Here is a 15,049-nt window from a genome sequence, read left to right as displayed (position 1 = left end):
GTGGGCAGGGGAATGTGCCATAGTCAGTATGGGAATCAGGTATGAGTCAGGTAATAACCATTTGTTTGTGTCTTTTGTCCGCCAGCAGCCTTCGTCATCTTTCAATCCCACCCGTGTCCATTCAGTCAGTTCGTGTTGTGTGCTAGCCATTTGAATGTCTCTGATAGTGTCCCTAGCGTCAGACCATTTTTCTGCTTGTGACCTGGTCACGTACATGCGTGTTGTCGTCCTATTTTCAGCTGTCGCTCGGGCAGTGAGGTCGGCTAGTGCATTTCCCTGTCCAATAATGTCTGTCACCTTTTTGTGTGCCTGGCATTTGATGACTGCAAGCTTTTTGGGGAGAAGGACGGCTTCGATCAAGGCGGAGACTAGGTCCCCGTGCAAAATGGGGGTGCCGTGTGAGGTCAAGAATCCCCTCTCCCTCCAAAGGAGCCCAAAATGGTGAACCACCCCAAAGGCATACTGGCTGTCGGTGTAAATGTTTGCTGTGGTTCCTGCTGCTAGAATACAGGCTCGTGTCAGGGCAATCAGTTCCGCTGCCTGGGCAGATCGTTGCGTTATGCGGGCTGTCTCGACTACAGTTCGAGCCGTGGTGACTGCATAGGCAGCTGAAGTGGTGCCATCGGGGAGTTTGATGCAAGAACCGTCCACCCACAGCTCTCCGTCGGGGTCGGGGAAAGCCGTGTCTCTGAGGTCAACCCTACTTCTGGTCTGTTCGTCTGTGAGGGTCACACAGTCGTGTACAGGGTGCGCATTGGGATCGTTTTCTGGTAAGGGCAGCAGGGTTGCTGGGTTCAGTGTGGTGCATCTCTTCAGAGTGATGTGGGGTGCGAGCAGAGTCAGTTCGTATCCTGTCAGTCGTGCACTCGTCAGGTGTTGCGTTTTGGTTTGATTTAGGAGGGTGTCAACTGCATGGGGTACCAGTGGAAGTTTTGGGAGTGTTGCATCTGGTCGAACAGTGATGTGCACTGGGTCAATCATCATGCGCCCTACATCCGAATCCGTTTTGGCCCACAGATACGGAGGCAGAGTGTCAAGCAGGGAAGTGTCAGCGTCGGTGATGGAAAACATGTGTCTGGGGGGGCAATGTCTAAGCAGAACGGGATTGTCGTAAAGGAAAACTCGGACTCCATCTTGAGAACATCTAATCGTTGCTCGGAAGTGTTTCAATAAGTCGAGTCCCATAATTGCGTCAGGGCTATTGGAGGAGAGCAAAAACGTGGTGTCAGTGGTGTTGTTTTCTAAGTCAAAGAGGATTGGGGCGGACAAAGGGTTAGTGGAGGGCGTCCCATCGAAACCTGTCGATGTTATTAGTAAGCCAGACAAGGGTGCCCTTGGAATCAGTCGTTTAGATAATGCACTACGTGTTGCGCCAGTGTCTACCAGGAATGGTGACTTTGTACCCAAGACCTTAGCAGTGACATAAGGGCCTTGCTGGTCAACATGGAGCTCGACTGGATCCCTCCCCTGCCCTAGGCAGTCCTATGCAAAGTCATGAACGTCATCGTAGTCAGATTGCTGGCATTGGTTCTGTCGGGGTCGATCAAATGTGTTTGGTCTACTGGATCTATCATTAGTTGCGTTGTTTGGGGGCCCTCGCTGTGGTCCCCTATTTCTTGGTTCGTTTGCTGAATCTCTAGGATCTCTATTTCTGGTGAGTTCCAAAAGAACCGGGCACTGAGATTTCCAGTGGCCCGATCCTTTACAGAAGGCACACTGGTCCTCTCTAATGTCTGTACGTCCAATGTGGGGAGTTGAAGCACGGTCTTTGGGAGGTGCCGTTTTAGGGACATTCATCTGATGGTTTCCTCGGTATTGGTCTCGTCCCAGAGTCACCCCTTGCAGTTGAGCTATCATCACCCTCTCTTTTAATTCTTTCTTCTTCCTCTCTGTTGTTCTATCGTTTTCGTTTTTCTGATGTTCATAATATTGGGCCATCTGGAGGATAGCCGTAGGTTTGGAGGCTGCCCAACTACTTTCACTGGCCTGCAGTTTCTGCGAGACCTCCGGTGATAAGCCCTTAACGTAATTCTGGACAAACAGATGGTGTCCGGTTGCAGTGGTCAGGTCCTGGCCGCTGTAATCGGAGAACACCGTTTCAAACCGGGAGAAGTATTCCGATACATCCTCCTGAGGTTTCTGGCGACAAGCCGTTACTATCGACCAGTCCACTTTCTTTTCTGGAATCAGGGTTTTTAATTTCTGCACGATTTTATCCGGGAGGTCTAAAATGGCTTTTAAAGGCTTTTGTCCGGGTTCTCGTTGTCTGTCTATGCCATCAAGTTGTGACCAGTTATGTCCAAACAGCTCAGAGTGGTCGACTTTCCGGATTTGCTTCCACACATCAGCTGGTAGACATAACCCGAAAAACAAGTCGATGTCAGCTAGAGTCATAATCGTCGAACCTAGGGCCGTACCCAACTCAGTATAGAAGGCAGTGGGGTTTTTACGTAGGTCAGGCAGAGATTTCCGGAAGGTCAGAATCTCTTGCCGGTCCCATGGTTGGTAGACCCAATTGTATACTACCCTTCCCTTTGCATCTTTGTTGTTTGCGTCATCGTGAGTCCCTTCACCTCGTGGAGGAACCCAGTAAGGGGCAGCCTCTCGTATCGGCATCATAGTGTTAGGTCGTTCAGTTTGTGGGTCGGTTGCTACAGATGTAGTGGATTCGATTTTTGATTTTTGTTCAGTGAGGTGGCGGAGAACCTTAAGCGTACGCGTAAGGAGGTCCGTCACATCACTCTCACTCTCGTCCCCGATATCAACCTTCCGGTACAGAGTCGTTAGGCTCTGTGGACCTTTTTCTTGATATCGGTCCTCGTATGCATTCAAGACGTGGTAACACAGTTGTACAGTAAAGTGTCGTCTGTGACTCCCAGTATAAGAATTAAACACATCCGTGACGGACTCTTCATCCTCCCTCTTCTCTACCAGTATCTTTGCTATCTTGTCGACCCCTGCTCGTTCATGTTTGCTTAGTCTATATGCTCTAACAGGACCAACCCCTCGGGCTTCTGGGTCGCCCGGCGTTGTCGTTTGCGTAACATCTAATACGAGGAGTTCAGCCGGCACGGAGGCCATGGGAGCTGAAGCCGTGGGGCTACTCTCGCTGGTACCTGGGGATAGTGGGTGTTGGGCTGAGGGTTGGGAAGGGGCATATGGAGGGGGCATGTGGATGATCGGAGGACCTAGCAGCAGATCATCGTTGGTTCGCTGCTTTGAGTGTAATTCAGGGTAGAGCACGGAGGGGGTTCTAACCAGACACTGGCTTGATGTTTCTATTTCTAGCTTCTGTTTGGTATCCTCTCTTTCTTTTATCTCTTTCTCTAGTTTCTGGGCCGCTAGGTGGGCTGCTTTCCGCAGCTCTTTTCCCAACCTACTCTCAGTTCTCTTTTTGCACTGTTCGGCTTCTTTTCGCCACATGCCGAAGCTGTCAAGCATAGTGGACGTCGTCTTGTTTTTACCAAGGGCTGTTTCTAGTGCGATTATTCTATCGTCTTCGAAGGATCCTATCAGTGGCCACTGACTTTCTCGATCCTTTTTCGTATATTTATGCCACAGCTGGCTATAGGCTATAGCGACTAATCCATGCTTTGTGAACATGTCCTTATTAGGGGTGCCTTCCAGCGGAGCCGGATGGTTCATCTCTAATAAGCGGTCCGGGCTAAACAGGCTACTAACCAGTGGGGAGAAGACAGGCATGACGGATCACAATGGGATAATAGTCAGCACTACCTATCTTATCACTGCGCGCAAAGACTAGACAGAATATTTCTATTCTACGTTGTTTGCACGTAGTGAATACCTCATGAACCAATTCTGAGCGATCAATGTTAGGTCAAAAATAAAAAATCAATATGGTCAATGGGGAGAATAAGTAGGCTCGCAAAGGTTCGCGTCACCTACCCTTTCACTATCTGTAAAGAGGGGACCTATTTTTCCCTGTTTGCAGACAGAGAATCTCCAGAAAACAATCTATAACAGTTAATCAATGGGGGGGAAGGGGCAATTGTTCAGTGGGGGAGAAAGATAGGTCCGACGGGTGCGTACCTATCCTTCGCTGTTTATAAAGGGAGAGCCTGTTGTTTCTCCGTTTGTAGACAGTGAATCTCCAATAAATTAACACAAAGTAATACTAGTATTTTCTCAACAATTATCAATTACTTTCAATTATCTATCACTTTCGCAATTCGTCGTGTTTACACGACCTTACCCGGACCGCATGGACAGTTTCTCGTCTTCCGAATCCAGCGCCCGATCGTCCTCTTCTCTTCGTACTTCTCGTGGCACTCCTGATGGTTCCCAGTCAGGACCGCAGATCACTCGAGAGAGGTCTGTTCGGAACCAGTGAAGTTCGGATGATCGGCTGTCAGACGAGGGTCTATCGGACAGGGTACCTTCCGATCGTTGCAGTCGTTCACTCTGTCGTCGGGACCTCTCCCACTGGATCCACGAGTCGCTGATGGGCCCCACGTTTGGGACGCCAATTGTTAAAAAGGGTTCCAAAGACAACTGGTAACCAAAAACCCTTTTATGTTGCCCGGCGGTATCGCCTCTATGACCCACCAATATTAATCAACGAAGAAGCAGGCGCTGGAGACTGGAAGGCGGGAAACGAGGATTTTATTCTCTCCGGAGGAGAACACATCAATTCAGACAGCAAGTATCGTCACGAGGTGCTCTAACCACATCTCTGAGGCCTGGCCTCTTATACTAGGGTTTATGACCTTTATTGCACATAACACATTCTTGCAACACTTTAGTATTAGAAAGAACATCCTCGGAATCTCCCCTGCAGGCCCGTTCCCACACACATTTACAGTTGGATTCCCCACCCCGGTCACAACAGGTGATGGTTGTCGCACAGCAGGGCATTCCGCCGATTCACGGAATGCATGGGGTTGATCGGATCTCATGGGGCGGGGGCTTTGATCGGTTCGGGGGTCTTTTGATGGGGAGGGGAAGCTTCCTACTGTACGGGGTAATAAACAGTATCCGCAGGGCCAGGTGGCGGCCTGGGAACAAGGAAGACAAACGGGGGCACAGGAAAAGGGGTTTGCATCAAAAGGGTTTGAGGCCACGAAAGGAATGAGGGGAGGTGTCGCGCTGGGGACAGGATGGGATTCCGTGGTGAAGCTGCGCTGAAGAGGGGTTTATGACCCAAGGCATGAGAGAGCGGGGGTTGTCAGCATGCGGGGGAATGCTTGCGAGGTTAAGAGAGAGAGAGAGTCGCGCTGGCTATCAGCGAGGGGCAGGGAGGCCATGGTGCTCAAAATGGCTGCCGCTTACGCGCACGAATGGGCTTGGAAAGGGGCAAGATGGCGCCGATAATGTTGACGTTTTGCAGTCTAATCTTTAACACCTGTGCACTTACTCCATTGCGTCAACATGGCAATTGGGTTGCATGTAGGTCAGAGAGGCCTCTTGCTCTCCCCCTCGCAGTTTAAAATCCCTCCTGGAACCCTAGAAACCCCCCAACTTGGTCACGTACTAGTTTGTTTTGGAACCTGGGGTGTAGAAGAACAAAGAGTTAGATGAACAGTACTTTGCAGTGGCAGCCACAGACTCTGCGGGGTGTAGTCTGCCAACCTCCCTTCCTCCAGAGGCCCGCCGAGCCCGTTCACTCATTTAGTTACCTCTCTTGTCCTAAGGTGTGTCTATGCCAGGGTCCAGGAATGTTTGGGCCAACGGCTCCGCTTTCTGATTAACTATTAATACCAGCAATGGGTGGTTCTTTTCTGAGTCTGTGGAATGTTCATGGTCAGATAGGTCAGTGTTGGTGACCCCCTGACATTTATCTTCTGTAGTCTTCCTTACTTGCCAGGCCATGCCACCTTCTGTGTCTGACGATAGGCCAGGCTTTGAGACCTGACTTTTCATCGAAAGGGGTTCGGTTCAGCATTCGCTTGTTACCTGTATTGTTCCCACGGCATCTCCTGCTCGTTCTCTGAGTTTTGGGCCTTGCACCCTGCCACATGTCTCCAGGGTGTCGTTCCCACTCAGATTTTTCTGGTCGCAGGGGTGGATGTTTCTTTACCCAGGTCCATGCCTCCTCTGGCAACTGGAAGAGGATGACCTTTCCCTCAAATGTGACTGTAAGCTCACATGTGCCCCACCACCAGTAGTATCAAGTCCCGGTCTTGGTAAATTAGGAAACGGGCTATGAATGGGTGTGGGGATGCACCCACTGGTGGCTTGGCATTCAGTCAAATCACAAAGCATGTGAAGAACAGTGCTACAGGGAAAGAATCCTTCAAAAAATGTTCCCTGTGTTGGAACCCTCAACCTGTTGTGGAAAGCCAATGAAATGCAGGTTGTTTCCTGTTGCGTGATTTACGGCATCATCCACCCTCCAGGCCGCATCTTTCAGGGTAGTATGCAGTTCCATGACCTCATTACGAAGAGCATGCAGCACATCTTATTCTTCTGAGATTCTATATTCTGCCTGGGTTACTCTCTCTGAAACGTTACGAAGATCATGGCAGAGTAAGGTCATTGTAGAACGGACCTCTCCACTTTTTCTTTCTAGGGTCTCACTCAAAGCGTGTATGGCCTGCAGTAGTGTTGTATTATAAGGCAGGGTAAACTATGCCTGTTGGCAGCCCCAAAGACCTGCTGCATAAATTCCCTCATAACCACCCTTAAACAGTGACCCTCACATCTCCATAACCACTCTTTCTCACATGCTTATTATTTGTTTTATAGCACCACTCAAACACTTTACATCACACACATTACACAAGGAAAATTAATAATACATATGTAAATCAGTGTGTAGGAAATGTTCCACAAGACAGAGTGCTTGATCTGGAGAACTACAAACTCAGAATTTAAAACGTAACACCATGATAGGGGGTTGTCTTTACTAATAAAAATTAATTTCTACGGAAATGAACCCTTTTTGCAACATTAAAATTATCGAAGACTGGGGAAAAATCACAACACTCTAACCTATACCCTGTCATTTCCATGCAGCTCTTTAATGACAGTTAATAGTTTACTGTTCTATAGTAGGATTTTAATTTTTAAATAGCAAGTAACAAAAGGATCTCTCATACAAAAGCAGTGACCCACTGAACTATCTACATTACACACACTTTTATGATCTACATGGTACATATGCATTGCAGCAGGCATATTATCACACTGTGCTACTTTATGATGAGTCAAAACTTCCGCTAGACAAAACTCGATTTCTCTCTAGCAGGTCCATAATCCCCATTGTTATCTTGACATTTTTATTGTTGCCTGAAAACTGCTGGAGGCAAGGTATGCTGCAGTAGGTGGTTTTAAATCTACAATATATTTGACAACACAGCTCCCACTGAAGTCATCGCCCGGAGGGCTGGAACTGATCGCACCGCCCAGTCTTCTCTTCCGGAAAAGAGAGGTCATTATTTGACTACCGTAATGATTAAGTCAGAGGTCATCAACCTATTTTACAATGAGAACAACTTCTGAACATTGAAAATTACTTGAAGTTGCGATGGAGTACCTTCCCTGCCAAACTCTAAATTAAGCCCACTGTGAGCTTACCAATATTTGAAACCTCACCTTTCTTTCAATAGCATATTAATTAAGGGCACAACATCTTAAAAAAAAGACCTGAACACAAATGTTTTAGGATTTTTGGTGAAAGGAAATCTGAGAAATATTATGAAAATATTCACAGCTCTGGGTGTTCTGGCATTGAGCATTGAAAGAAAGATTAGCATCATGCTCATGTTAGGAATAACCTTGAATATCAACCATAAAGTGGCAAACTTTTGAATATGTTCCTACATAACACATAACATAACATGAGTATTTGTAAAGCGCACGTTCACCACTACGGGCCTCTTGGCGCTGAAATAACAGATGTTTGTTGTTACCCAACTCAATGGTACTCATTTTATCGACCCCAAATGGATGAAAGGCTGAGTGGACCCGCCGGGATTTGAACCTGTGACCATGAGGTCGAACACAGGCCCCTGCAATAGACACATTAGTCCACTGAGCCACCAGACCCGGCTTCTATACATCTATACATCTATACCCACTGTTTTGCTACCAATTAATGAATAATGTGGTGGAGAAAACAATTAAATGATCACTGTAATTCCTGCAATGACCTTCTCTCCATTGTATATATCTAGATGAACATAGATAAAATACATTCACCCCAGTACAGAGATCTAGGCCTAAATCCATCGTTTTTTTGCTCACCATGCCATTCCAGTTTGAACCCAGCCACATGCAAATCAGTCTTGACCCTGTGCCCAATGGCAACAGTCCAGCCTGAAGTGCCAGGCCAGGTCATCCCTGGACTGGAAATAAGCCTCCTAGGACCTGTTTCAGGGTTTCACCCCTCATCAGCCAGGATAACTTGACTCTAGTTGCATGGAGAGCACAGGACCCACGTCTGGGCATACCCGTCCCACTCGGGGTGACAAATGCAAAAACAACAATTGATGGACAGAATGCAGAACAATGTCCTACATTCACCCCAGTACAGAGATCTAGGCCTAAATCCATCAATTGTGTGTCTTTTGCATCTTCGCTACTAGTTACAGAAGCACTGAAAATACATATATGGTATTCATATGAATTTGCACTGTAATATGCTTTCCTATCACTGCATTTGCAGATCCTCTGTACTATACAGAATCGATATGCACATTTTTAGAATAATAGTTTGACTCCACAATCTATTTTCCCCTTTATGTTCAAATAGAAATTGATTTTTGATGAAAGGTCTTAATTTCTTGTGGTTGTCCTACACAAACTGGCAAATTCTGACAGCACTTGCTGGTCGCAAACCTTTGGTATGTATCCTTTACAATCAGAAGGAAGAAAGGACTCCCTTCTCATACCCACTCTACTTCTTAATTGCAAAGAATAGCAACGTGGAGCTTGGGATCTGCAAAATGCCCCTGGGGTGTATTATAATTCTGAGTTGTGTGCTCGCAACACATGCAATTGTTCAAACCGTATGCTTTTCAAGTAGAAACGCCCATATACATGATGGCTTTTTACTTTTCTGGCTTTGTAAATTACATCTAAGGTAGTGCAAGCAACTTGAGAAGTACCTGCCATTTCTGTAATATCATGTCTTCCCATTTTCCTTAATTCTGCAAAGACCACAAATGGTTCTTCCGAAGGAGATTTGGTTCGAGAAGCAATGTCTTTTGCAGACTGTGAAACTATATATGCTCTGTGTGCACTGAACTAGCATGGTTCACCATGCCACTTACAGAAACCAGACCGTGGACAAAGGTGAGGGATAGTGCCAGGCTTTGGATCTGGAGAACACATGAAAGCCCCTGCCATTCCGAAATCATATGCACGTGAGCAAGGTGGAATTGCTGGCTACAGTAGGGGTATGTAAGAGCGGGGGGGGGGGGGTGATTCCTGTGGCCGCCACCAGCGACTGCCGTGGGTAAGAGTGGAGGGAGGGAGGAGGCCACCGCACTCAAGACCGCCCCATGTCCCCCGCCCCCTTCCTACTCCACTGAGAGGTGTGAGAAAACAGGGAAGCGGAGTGAGAGACTGAGAAAGAGTGAGACACAGACAGACAGACAGACAGACATTGGCCTGGATATCAGTCCTTGGATAGGGAGTTGTTTCAGTCTATGGATTTCACATCGGTATCTTCATGTTGCAAATACAGGCTTGCTGATCCAACTGCATGAAAGACATACGCTAAAAGGGAAATAAAGAATACCAGCAAAATATCATCATTCGAGAGGATTACCGGTCTCAGAAGCCAGTGTTGCTTTCACGAGCCAGAAGCAGACCAGGAATCTAGCTGAGGGCTTCAGGGCGCCACCACAAACTCAACGGTCATAAGCTAGGTGGAAGCAAAAGAGAAAGCACACCACACAGCAGCCAAAGATAAGGGAGGCCTAAAGGGGAAAATACAGAAGGGAACTGAGAGAGCGCAATTTGAATGAAAAGTATATCCGTACCATATTTAGAAGCATATCGCATAAACGTAGAAGTTGTAACATGAAGGAGCACTTGTAGTGTATAGGTTAGCCGATGTAACCTAAGTAATAGGAATTGTATCTGTATTCACTTTAGAAATACATTAGAAAGACCGTATATATAGTGGTCTAATATAGAAATGCTTAAGAACGTTAGAACGTACTAAACTGAATATCTGTATGTAATCATTAGATGGAGAAAGGAGACGAATTAGAAAGTGAAGAAATGTGTAGAAACGAGAATGTAAACGTTGTATTTTATGTAACATGGATTCAAGTATAATCACCGATTCGCTAATTCGATTATATATATATGTATGTGTGTTAAAGGTTATACTGTGTAGACGAAGGAGTTTTAGAAAGTGTGGTCATGTGTGATTTTAACCTAATAGGCCAAAGCGTTCGCAAGAGTGTAGTCCACTGCATATAATTTAGTGGTCTCACAGGAAGAGGGGGATAGCCTTGATCTGTACGTGCGAGACAAGAGTCAAAAGGTCTTGCTAGATTTAAGGTGACAATGCTGGACGAAGTTTATGGCCTAAGTGAGATAAGAGACGCTTGGAATTTGGGGTCTTGTTTAGGAATGACCGTTCACAGGACCAAACGAGGTTACGAACACAAACGTAAAGAATGGAGTTCTGTTGAGGTGATAAACTTTGCTCTGAAAGTGTCAACTGGAATGTCAATGAAGTCACCAGCACGAAGACGAAGATGGCGCCTAAGAAGCAAGGTCAACTTAACGGACGACGCGAAGAGATGAAGCTATGGAAAACCCCAAGAATGAGAGCATGTGTAAATGTATACGTGGTGGGCGTCAAGGGGCGCTCCACCCATACTGTGATTGTGTATTTAGGGACAGCACCCCGGGGAGAAGAGCAAGCGAAGAGCTCAGGGCGCAGAACAGAAGATCAGAAAGCAGAGCGCAAGGGAGCAGTAGGCCGAGGACCCTTAGAGAGCGGATGGGTAGGCAGAAAGGGTACTGTTTCTCGAAATAGAATTCCATTAGAGGCTAAGAGAGTTTGAACTTCTTTGGAAGTCAAACTGCTGACACCTTTTTAGGTAAGGAACTTGCGAAGTAGGGATGTCACTTAGTGTAGAGTAGGGACAGATTTAACTTGTTATTCTCTTTTATAGATGACGCAACGGATCCACTTTGTGTCTATGCTTTTTAATCTGTTGATTCTGGAATTGATCTTAATTGTATTCTTTTGTAGACTTAGATTCTTTAGGGAATTTAGGTTCCTTTTAATTCCTGTATACTTGTTGAATCTTATCCTGAGAGGATTGTATATGCAATTGATTTTAATTTTATATTAAACTTTTTAAACTTTATCAGTCGTAAGTGGTTCTTCAGAGTCGTGTCAGTCTATGGGGTTGATTTAACCTATGTGGGGTTGCCTTTTACTCAATGACAGAAAATAATCGATCCAAAAGGAAGAATGAGATAGGTATCTAAGTAATCAGAAAAGGTATCAAAATCTCATTCCCCGCAGTTGGTAGCAGAGGATGGTTTTCTTCTTGAGGAAGACAACCTAGGTCAGGTCTAGATTACCCCAAGGTCCCTAGTCATTGACGACCAGAAGAAGAATCCCTGCCGAAGAAGGTGCTGACGGTGCGAGAGAAAAGCAGCAGAGTCGGTCGAGAGTGAGTATAAGGGTCATGCGTTGCCAGATTGCGGTGTTTTGTGTTGTACCTGTGTTGTAATGTCAAGCGGAGTTGAATGCCTGTAGTGTGATTGAGGGAAGGTTGTGAGCGCGCGCAACCGGATAAAATCTTAAGATCCAGTGAAGGGCTTAAGTGGTTCGGGTGTATCGAACACCCAGAGTAATTGTCTACCATTGTACGGGGGTCATGAGGTACCATTGATCGCCCTTAGGACCGATGATAGGGGGAGTGACAGAGTGAGTGTATGAGTAACGGACGCTGGTCGGACGTTTACTGTGTGTAAGTAACCTATCAGATAAGGCGAGCGTCTGAACGTGAGAGGGAAGACGTCTCGTCAGTTGAGGTGACAATTACAGTTAGACTGTGGATGTACAGTCAAGAAAAGTGATCGCTTGGACGGAAGTAGTCATTTTTCGGCGTATGAATGAAAACGCATGCAAGATCGTGAGACGAGTTGAGAAAGGAGGGGAACTGCTGCAGAGGGGACGAGTGACGTCAGCGTAGAGCCGCGCTGAGATTGGCCGGTCAGCGTAGAGTCGCGCTGGGATAGGCTGGTCAGCGAGAGCCGCGTAGGGATTGGTGGTTGTCATCGGGAAGTAAATAAGGAAGAGAAATAAAGAAAATCGTAGATTTTGAAAAATGAAGTGTTTTAAGCGTTTAAGGGCGATCTTTAAGAAAGATAGAGGAAGCTTGTATGCAGGGGAAGAAGCTCCACCAGAAGGCACACCAGCTTATTATATGGCGGTGAATGTAGGGTTACACTCAATACTATGGATCTCCGAGTGGAGTAAGCTAACGGAAGGAAATAAGGAACTGACGTTTCCGAGATACGGGACGTTTAGGTTAGAAGTATTGAACCAACTAAAAGCGGTAATGCTAGCAACGAGACCTCTACCGAGGCCAACACAGTTCGAAGCCCTTAGTGCATGGTTTAGAACGGCACACGAAAAGAGCTCGAATAGACGCCAAGAAAGAGTGAGACGATCGGTAAAAGCAGTGCAGGATGCTAAATGGGATGATGAAGCTAAAAAGTGGAGGGTGCAAAAAATAGAAGCAGACAAATTGTACCCAATGCTTGAGGTTACGGGAGAAAAGAAACCTCTAGAAGAAGATGAGGATAGCGAGCCGGACGAGGATCTGATAGAGAGGCTATTATTAGATAGACCACCTCCGTACAACAGAGAAGCCGAAAGTCCCGAACTACAGCAAGGGGATGGGGCTAGGTGGGGGGAATATAAACCGCTCCCCACAACAGAGTGGGATCCCAAGAAAAGTGAGGAAGTACCTCAATCTAGTCCCGTACAGAGAGTAGTAGGAAGATTCGTGGTCCAGAAGGTGCCAGAAACGCAGTGTGCAAGGTCGTATCAATTGCCGGATGCTCTACAAGTACCTGTTACCATAGGTCCTATAGTGTCAATTTACAACCCGGAGGGAGTCCAGCAGGAGGAACAGGCACGATGGGACAGGGAAAGGGCAGAGATGGAGAGTAGGAATAATACGATCAATTCCCAAAGGCAGTTGCTAGGACCAAAGAGTCGGAGTACCCCATTGGATTCAGCAACGGGTCCCTGGATAGAACAAGGGGGTCAGAGAGGACAGATGGATCTGAGGGGACCGAAACCGAAAACCTTTAAGGAATTAAGGGAGTATTTGAAAGAATGGGATGCTGCCGAAGAGACTCAGAATAAAAGGTTAGAAACAGAAGCAGAATGGAGAGATCAGGATAACAGGATCCTCTCTCACTGCGGAGCTGGCGAAAGCAGCCCGGAGTGGGAGGGAGGGAGTCAAGGAAGCAAGGGAGATACTTGCCATACCATCGGTGGCACTAGACAAATGTGTGAGGACAAGAGTGCAGGGTGTGGGGGAGTGCCTCGCCTCATTCTTAGTGAGGGAGAACGAAAGACGCAGGAGTACCGAGATAGCTTCAGGTGCACTCACCATGCCCCGGGAGAAAACGTGCGACATTGGAGTCACGAGAATATAGGGAGTCGCGAAAGGTCTCGCCATACATCCAGTGATCACGGACGGGATCGCGGGAACATGGAGGATCGTGAAGGACCTTATCGTTTATTGAGTGACACCAGACAGCAAGGGAGTTGCAGTGATATAGAGCAGAACGGAGGATCCTATCTTGCATCTAGAGAGGTCGAGCTAAAAAGACAGAACGCAGTAATGGGGGATAGAACATTGTTCCACCATACCCCAAGAGAGGATGGGAGAGCTTGGGATCTAGAGAGGTGGGAACAAAGAGAAGCAAGAAGGACGCCTCATAACTCACCTGCACCGAGACGTAGGGCTCGTAGTGGGGGTGAAAGGGATGTATACGAACCACCTAGGGGTGAGGTACTGAGAGCTGAGATAAAGGCAAAACGGCTCGACGTAATGAGTTTAAAATCAGATTTGGATGAAATAATAGACGGCACATTGCCAATGGAAAGGCTAGAGCTGTATGATCAGGGAGAAATACTGTTTATGTCTAAGGATGTTACTCGGAAAGCGAGGTCAGTTCATGAAAAATTATCTGAGTTGGCAGACAGGTACATGATAGACTTATCCCGAACTAAAGCTTTACAGGGTAACCATAGGCTAAACTGCACGGATCAGGATCTAGATGAGCGTAGGACGATTGGGCTGAAAGTACACATAAAGGAATTGATCCTGAGTATCAGAATGTGGAGGGATTTGGATAAATGGGAGGAAAGATGGTCCAAGAGGGGATCCGTCAGAAGGAGTACACTTACGAGGTCCCCGGATGGAGAGCTAATGCGAATGGAAGCTTTCCCTTTGCGAGAAATCGCGAACGGAAGCTACGTGCATGTGCCCTGGAGTAGGGGGGATTTAGCGGCATTTACCAATTCCTTTCCAAAGCTCAGGGAGAATCCCGTCGAGTGGTACAAACAGGTAGAGAGGTTCGTGAAGATCTCTAAGGTGCTGTGGATCGACTTGAACACCCTGTTTGACATTGTAGTACCCGGAGATTTGTGGACGGCATGTAAGCTTAGTGTCGAATGGCCCAGTTGTGAACCCGCGAGGGATGTCCGGACGAATGGTCCATCAGAGAGAGTCATGGAAAAGTACGAGAGGGTAATTGCATGGTTAAAAGAGAAGGTGCCGTTGCAGGACATAGACTGGGTTAAGATAGATCGAACAACTCAGGAACCTAAAGAGACAGTTCACGAGTTCTATGAGAGATTGCTGAAAGCATTCAAACAGTACAGTGGGTTGGATGTGATGGATCCCAAAGACATAGGACAGTTTGTGTCGAAGTTTGTCCTGGGATTGCGACCAGACATAAGCTTAATGATACAACAGCATTTGATCTGTTGGCAAAACAAACCGTTAGATGAGATTCTGAGGCATGCGAGGTACTGTAGCGATGAAATAGATTCAAAGGCAAAGAAACTTAAGGAAAAGCTGAT

Source organism: Lissotriton vulgaris, unplaced genomic scaffold (assembly GCF_964263255.1).
Source record: "Lissotriton vulgaris unplaced genomic scaffold, aLisVul1.2 SCAFFOLD_299, whole genome shotgun sequence".
Classification (NCBI taxonomy): Eukaryota; Metazoa; Chordata; class Amphibia; order Caudata; family Salamandridae; genus Lissotriton; species Lissotriton vulgaris.
Note: the sequence above shows the minus strand (reverse complement) of the source record.